Genomic DNA, 8,005 nt, shown 5'->3' with positions numbered 1-8,005 from the left:
TTGCAACTATTTGAGACTTTTTGCAACATTCTTTGCGACTTATTTTAATTGTCACAAAACTTTACGCGTCACAAATTCTGTTGCAAATATTGAGACTTTTTGCAACAAATTTTGTGACTCTTTTTTTTTGTCGCAAAACTTTGTGTCACAAATTGTGTTGCAAATGCATACGATGTTTTGCAACAAAATTTGAGACACATTTGGATTGTTGCAAATTGTCACAAATTGTGTTGCATCTCGGTGAGATATTATGCGACACAATTTTATTGTCGCAAATTATGTCGCAAATTAATTATTCACAACCTTGATTATTTATAATATTTTTTTAATTATTTTCACAAACCTGTTTTAAAGCCTAATTTACAATCCTGAACAATAACTTTTATAATATTTTTCAAATAAACATTCTGATCGATAAATATCTAGAATAACAATGCATTACAAAATATAATAGTACAAACATCTAATACAACAAACAAATACAAAATGTAATAATCCAAAATGTAATAGTGACACTAATGACAGTTTCTGTCAATTACAAATGGCAAATAAGTTTTAAATGAGATCAAGTTTACTAGTAAAGCATATTCGAATCCTTATGCCGCTGGTCAGAGCCTCAATGGCATGGAGACATGCAAAATTGTCCGAGGTAGGCTGATCACATCTAGCACTCTTTAACATGAACTAAAGTCTGTGTCTGTCTTGAGGAATCAATAATTCCTGGGTGTCATCAACTATCACCTGCACAAAGTCACAAGTCACATAACCAGCAACGTGTATAACCTTAAGATTATACTCATATACATAGGAATATTAGAAGTAGAACCTCAAATTTCTGGCCACCAAGTGTATATTCCACAACAAATTGCTTGGGTTCTCCTGGGCATACATCACAAAAGACCATAATGCCAGACTTCTTCATGCCTTCATGAAGCTGATCCAAGAAAATAACCATGAATTCAATTAAACTTCTATCAGCCATTTAGCATGTTAGGTTTAATGTTGCATAATCAAGATCTAACAGATGAAAGCAAGCTAGAACTATAACATGAACTAAACCAGCAATCCATGATGTGTTGATAATCCATGGTATGCATTCGTGTACCATTTCCTTCTTATGTATCACTAGAAATAGTGCAGGCAGTTACCATGGTTTTATTATGAAGATGCAACACATGGTTAAAAATAAAGAAGAATAAGAAGGTAATTTAAACCATCATTGAAAATAACACTAGCAGCAATGCAGTTTATGGAAGATCCTGCATGCACAAATTCAGATCACTGGAAGCAGTCATTTAGAAGTACCATGGTTGTACTATGAAGCTGCAATGTTGTTTATGCATCACTAGAGTGCAGGAACAAGTACCATGATTGTATTATAGAGCTGCAGTTTATGTATTAATCAATATCTAACCAAACAACACAGTTATATATCAATAGAAAGTTAGAAACAGTGCAGGCAGAAGTATTATGATTCTATTGTGAAGCTGCAACACATGGAAAAAAGTACAACAGAAATAAGAAGGTAATTTAACCCATCATCTAGGAGGGGTGTAGTCTCACCATTTGGTTCAGTCTGATTCACCATTTCTTTTGATTGCTTCACGATTTCTATAAACTGCCCTGGTAATAACTAATCCGCACTTTCTCAAACTGTTTATTTTTCTTCCTGTTTGAGACATTCCGCAACAACTACTGTGCTTTCCCAGCCGCATCCCTAGCCTCCCAAATCTAAATAAGCACAGTCAAAACAAATCAAAATGAAGAGTTAGACGGTATTAAGTCTAGTACTGCATAGAAACATAGACAAGGGTAAATTTACAGGCTTGGGAAGATATCAAAAGCACTTTAGTAATTACAAATTTCAATTTAAACCCAACTAAAGTTTATTGGCATTTTCCAAAAAAATTATGTTTCTTCTTGTTGAGACACAGATTCAAAGGAAGGAAAATTTGTTGATAATATATCATTATCCAACAAGGCTTTTCCTTGTAAACAAAGCTAATTTTTACATGCTCAAACTTCGCATAGCTTTTTGATTTTTTAAGCCTCTACAAAATATGGGAACTAGACAATACTTGCACTGACATGACATATCCCAAATGGTAGAGAAAGCTGGCAAAGTCAAATTATTACTGTCAACATTACCACAATATGTCAAGATTTTGAAAGGAATAACAAATAAAGGTTTAGCATTTCCTTGTTGCTAGATATATCAATGATTAAACTTCTAAAACACAAAATTTTTAAGCCGTGCTTCTTGCAACAATAAAATAGAATCACAAAGAATGAAATCAAATTCAATCCAATCAGGAACTAGACTTGATAACATCATTTAAAAATTAGAGATCAAATTTCCACAATGTTTAGATACTAGATTTAAATTTATCAGCAACTTATGGTCCAAAGATAAAAGTCTTACTATCTAACAATTGCACACTATCTGCAAAAAGCAAAACATGCATATGTAGACATTTGAGAGGGAAAGTATGCCTGCCAAACATGAATCTAACGTTTATGTAAAGAGATGATGAAAGCTATGGAGTTAGCAGAACACTGATTTCAAGTCACAAATATAGATTACTATCAACTACTTGAGTCGCTGACTTCTCCATCTTTTCAACAGCCTTTCGTCGCTCCTGCTTGAGATAATAGGGTTTCACTATAAATTTCTGACATGTGATAATGATTTTGGTGTCATAAGTGCTCACACATGATAATATAAAGAAAAACTAAAACAAAATAGAAAGCTCATCCTATACTAAGGAATGATATGAAAAAATTTCTACGAGTTAGATATTAATGCCTGTGACAGATCAGCACGATAAGTTGTTTATTATTTAGACTTCCAGAAATTTGATGTCACTCCTAGAAATCTGACAAGAATTCCAATAGTTTTGACAAGAAAGCTAATGAAAAACTTTGGATGGGTTCTTAAATAAATTGTCCTGAGATCTAACAAGATCTACTAAAACACTGTCAGGAAAAAAAAGAAAAAAAACTAATGAAATAATAAATAAATGTTGTCCAAGGGTTATTTCATTCTTACAGGAAGTGTAATGCAATGTCATGAGTGTGAAGTAATAAAAAAGAACAAATTGTCATTAAAAACTATAACACAAACTGTACCAAAATAATAAAGACAACATGAGCAGAGGCAATAAACTGTCTACAGGAATATGTATGCATGCATTAATATCTGAGAGTACATTTAAAAACAGGCTAACAAATGGCCTACCAAAAGCACATATATATGAAAACTTTACAGAGTTGGCAGTCTAGATTAATTTGTATCAATAAAAGAAAATTGGCTAAATAAACCAAATCATGATTGGTACAATGGTCTGAAAAAATCACACATCATAAATTGAGACATGTACTAAAACTTTACAGAGTTAACAGTCTAGATCAATTCATTTGCCATCAATAAAAGAAAATTGAGAAAATAATCAAGATTAGTCACACTATCCAGTAATGACGATAGCATGGAAACAAATAAAAATATTTACAATTTTTTTTATATCCGGGCCCTTGCCAATATGGAAATTTACATAATACAATTCATGACAGAAGAAAAAAGTCAAACCTTAAGGAAAAAATAGAAGAACGAAGGAACCAAAAGTGCACCACTTGCAAACAAAGGATTCAGCTCCCTGGAAAGCAAAATCTAAAAATTTTGTTTAGGCCAGGATAAGAGGTTGCAAGACAATACAGCTCATATATATTGCTAGCACAGAAAAAGCAGTAGCCCACATCAGACACATTAGAATAATTCTTAAGAACAAACACTATTCATAAAAAGAACGATAAACATATTTGGTTAATGTCAATTCATTGACTATATCTAGAGATTCCAATGTTTGGTATAGCTGTGACTAACCTGAGCCATTATAGAATCTGCAGAGCATGAGGCAAAATGCAATTTTATAATGCAGGAAAACAAGGGAAATGGTTTTATTAAATAAATATACCGGCTAGTTCAATCTACATTACTATGCATATGTTGATTATGAAGATAACCCCGAAAAAACTGAAAGATTACCAACACATAAACGAGGTTATTAATAAGAAAACATTTAGCTTTAATTATTACAAGGATCTTTACATTGTGTAAAGAAAACTTTTAGATTTAATTATTACAACATTGTATAAAGGGAAATTAAGCACATAACTTACAGGAACTACTAGCTTTTTGCCGCCACGGTGCAACTGGAATCTCCAAAAGATACCCTACAGGAAGCTCATTAGGACACAGTCTAATCAAGAAGCATATGACAGACACCCACCCACCCACACACACACATTTCAGCTTCTGAATTCAAGAAGATAATGTGTAAGAAAAGTCAACAATATAAATAGGAATAAACACCATAGAGCAATATTTAAAATCTAACAACACCACCTAACCCTTGGTCCCAAAATATGAGAAAGGCAATAAATGTATTCTAGAAAAACATTTAGGGACAAGTCATGAATCTCCTTGCGCATCCAAATAAAGTTTATCTATTGCACCACCCCTTGCACCCATAACATGAATACGATATTTGTTCATTACTGGTCTGATTTGTTGCAATGTGGTTGTCAATCGAGTCTAGGATCATTAAGAAACTCAGAAGCTTACCTGACTATTGCACTAGAACACCAACTTTCTTGAACTACTTTGGCAAGCTAGTCTTTGATGGACCTGCTCGTTCTACCATAACATCATAGAGTTGCTTTCCATTCTGCAGAAATCAAGCAGATTTTAGGATGAAGTACCATGAAAGACTACATAGAAAACAAAGTTGATTTTTGCAAACTAGTGCACTTACAAAGATCACTGGGAGAAAGTGGACTTGTCCTTCAGGTTTTGTCTGTGTCTCTTTGAAGTAAACCAATATTGGAAAATTTGGCCACCATAATTCCCAGTTAACAAATGTTGAATACCTGTTGAGATTGAAATTGGGAATCAATGGCATTTATGAAAAGTTAAAGGAAGTTGCCCAAGACCTAACTCATAACTACATGTGTGTGAAATAGGTTTTTCTATAATTTTTTCTAAGTTGTGAAGGCTCATACCAACCTTTGGTGAATCAAGAGGAATATCAACTACTGCACATAGGTCATTGTAGAAATCAGCAGGTTCTAGAGGAAGAGGTGAAAGTCTAGAATTTAAAGCTGGAGGAACACTGGTTGGGTTCTGGAACAGACAAAAGAATGTAAGATGCATACCGCAATAATCTTTTTTTTTAAAAAATAATAATAATAATAACACAATGGAATAAAGGAATTACTGATTATCACACAACAACCTACATCATTTGCAATGGAAGTGAGCAGTGATAGTTCCGAGATTGCCCACAGCTATATATATATATATCAATAATAGTGGATGAGCCACAAATGCGTTAAAATAAAAACCAAGAAAGCAGAGTCCTTCTGAACTGCAAAAGGTTGCTCAGAGGGTTTACAAAAGCTGATGGAGGAGGATAAAAATATAAAAGAAAACTGAATGTAAACTATAACATGAATATCTACTGAAGTCTACAAAATTTTGTAATAACCAACAGTTATGCATGATTTTCTTTTCACGAGGTCTCCACGACATGTTCTAAACTCCTTTCAATACTCATGCTTATCATTTAGAAGGAATGAGGAGTAGGCAGATTATTTTGAACTCACTATTGTGTAGAATGGACCGCCACCATAATTTGATTGTTCAGCTGTTCTTCAAACTGTTGGGTCCTGACAAAGATTAGAAGAAAATAGTCTTCTTATAAAAAGAAACATAATCGCAAAAAATGCACCAAAAATTGATCAAAAATCTAGAAAAAAGAAGCTACATACTCATCCAAACACAAAGAAATCATTCTAATAATATAAGAATAGGATCTCAGATGAAGAAACCCACTCGATCAACCCAAAATCATACATCCAATAATAAACCAAACCACAAAAAAAACTTTAAAGAAAAAACAAGAGCTCAAATGAGATCAAGAACCCTAACCCTAAAAGACACTAAAATTTCCAAAAATGCGAACAAATCTCACAGAAAGAGAACACCACCAGAATCAAAACAACAACTGAATCGATTGAGAGGAGTAATAGAAAAAGGAAAACCTCACATATCTGGAAAAGATCAACGAGAGCTTGACCAAGGGTTTCGATTCTTCGAAGGAGCAAGAGAGAAGTGAGGGAACATCACATGGGGGATTGGGTGGATGGATGGGATTGAAGAGGTCTTTCTTTTTGGGGTTTGTTGCTTTAGGAATTTAGAGGAGGCTTTGTGAGTGATGGTAAGTGATGAGAGGATGGTAAAGCGGTGAGGAATAGTTATAAAGCTATGTCTCTATCATATTGTTTTGGGTCTCACCGGCTGTTGGCGGTGAGGTGTACGATTGGGGAGAGGTGGCAGCAATGTTTTGAAACCCGGACCGGACCGGCCGGTCGGACCGGTAGAACCGGGAACTGGCCAGCAGCCCGGTCGGTTCAATATAAATCATTGACCGGTGTTGACCCGGTCAAACTCGGTCAAACCCGCCGAACCGGCCGGGTTGACCCGAACCGGGTTGACCCGGTTCTAATTTTTTTTATTTTTAAACTTTTAAGTTTAAGTTCTTTTTGATTCTTTTGAGTTTTGACCACGACCTCCTCGGAGCTCCTCCTTCGCAGACCTCAGCGACATCCCCGCATCTAGTGATCACAACCCACTCCATATTCATGACTTCACTTGGATATACTCGACTTAACAAATGAGCTCATCATTAGGAACCCTCATCTTGCTTTTAGAGCTCAACCCTAGAGGTCTTTCGAAAGACCGCACTTGGCTTCATCTAATGGCCACCCTCGAAATAGTTAAGCTTTTTGATCATAAAGATTGGCTCTCATCTTTGTTTTCTCGAAAGACAAAGATGGAAGTTACTAATCCACACCATAGCCATGGAAGCCGGAATTGACATTTTGGAAGAACTCTCAATGTATGTCTAGAGTCAACAACAACACTCACATACAAAAATTAAAGCATCCTCCACCCTGCCGTTCGAGTCCAACTCCTTTGAAACACTTAGTTCTTAATGAAGAAGCTAGAGGTTGATGATGATTTTAATGAGATTTTGAATCTCCAAGATGACAAAGGCAACACCATCTTACACCATGCTATAGCTGAAGACAACTCTATGTATATATATATAATTATATTGATGCTTAATTGGTTCATGGATTCATGGCTTTCTTATAGAGTCTATTAAACAAAGAAGGGATAGAAGTGAATGCAAGAAACCATACAGGTTTGACTGTACTGGACATCTTCTTTGGAGTCATTGAGCGAGCACGGGGACTTACCACTCGGAGAACTGATCCATGCCGCCGATTGTAACACATCATGGGAACACCTGGTCTATTGTTTTACCATTTTGTTTTTATTTATTTGATATCATGTTATAAAAGATGTAGTTATTTTCATTTGTTTGAATTACCCTTGAAATAATGGAATACATGTGAGCTTGGATAATTGATACTTGTATATATATATATATATTACGTCATCCGGTTCAACCAAACCGGGTCATCCGGTCCAACCGATTGACCCATGACCCAGTTGTTTGGCTGGTTCACTTTCCGGTCCGGTTCTGAAAACATTGGGTGGCAGGGTTAGAGGACTGTAGCCTGAGATCAATGACCTACTAGAAACCTATTTTTTTAATTTTTATTTTTTAAAAAAAATTATTTTTTTTTGGATAAAGTGATTTTAATTAATTAATTAATTAATTAATTAATTAATTTGATATCTGTGATTTCGCTGGCTGCCATGAATATATTGTTAAAAGATAATGCAAATTGCATGTGCGCCAGATTTTGCGACACAGTTTGCGACGCTAAAAAATCGTTGCAAATAATGTCTCACAATCAGTGTCGCAAACCAATTACATGCTAGGTGCCAACATTTGCGACAATATTTACAACGCCAACAGATCATCCCAAATAATGTATCACAACCTGTGTCGCAAACCATTACACGGTAGGTGCA

General features: G+C 35.0%; 1 long non-coding RNA gene across 6 annotated transcripts; it reads right to left on the bottom strand.

Moving 5' to 3' along the window:
* Positions 1-413: 413 nt before the first annotated feature.
* LOC120265935 lies at positions 414-5,726 on the bottom strand. 6 transcript variants are annotated; one of them, XR_005537814.1, is made up of 9 exons: positions 5,662-5,726; positions 5,063-5,179; positions 4,812-4,926; positions 4,622-4,724; positions 4,177-4,230; positions 3,587-3,653; positions 1,564-1,731; positions 827-934; positions 414-741 (listed from the first exon to the last, which is right to left on the bottom strand). It is a non-coding gene; the product is annotated as an uncharacterized LOC120265935 (long non-coding RNA). The 6 variants fall into 6 exon arrangements; XR_005537815.1 differs by lacking the exon at positions 5,063-5,179 and adding an exon at positions 2,585-2,639 and having other exon boundaries at positions 5,662-5,720; XR_005537816.1 differs by lacking the exon at positions 5,063-5,179 and adding an exon at positions 2,595-2,639 and having other exon boundaries at positions 5,662-5,720.
* Positions 5,727-8,005: the final 2,279 nt, after the last annotated feature.

This window comes from Dioscorea cayenensis, chromosome 7 (genome assembly GCF_009730915.1).
Source record: "Dioscorea cayenensis subsp. rotundata cultivar TDr96_F1 chromosome 7, TDr96_F1_v2_PseudoChromosome.rev07_lg8_w22 25.fasta, whole genome shotgun sequence".
Lineage (NCBI taxonomy): Eukaryota > Viridiplantae > Streptophyta > Magnoliopsida > Dioscoreales > Dioscoreaceae > Dioscorea > Dioscorea cayenensis.
Note: the sequence above shows the minus strand (reverse complement) of the source record. Positions and strands in the feature narration are given on the sequence as shown.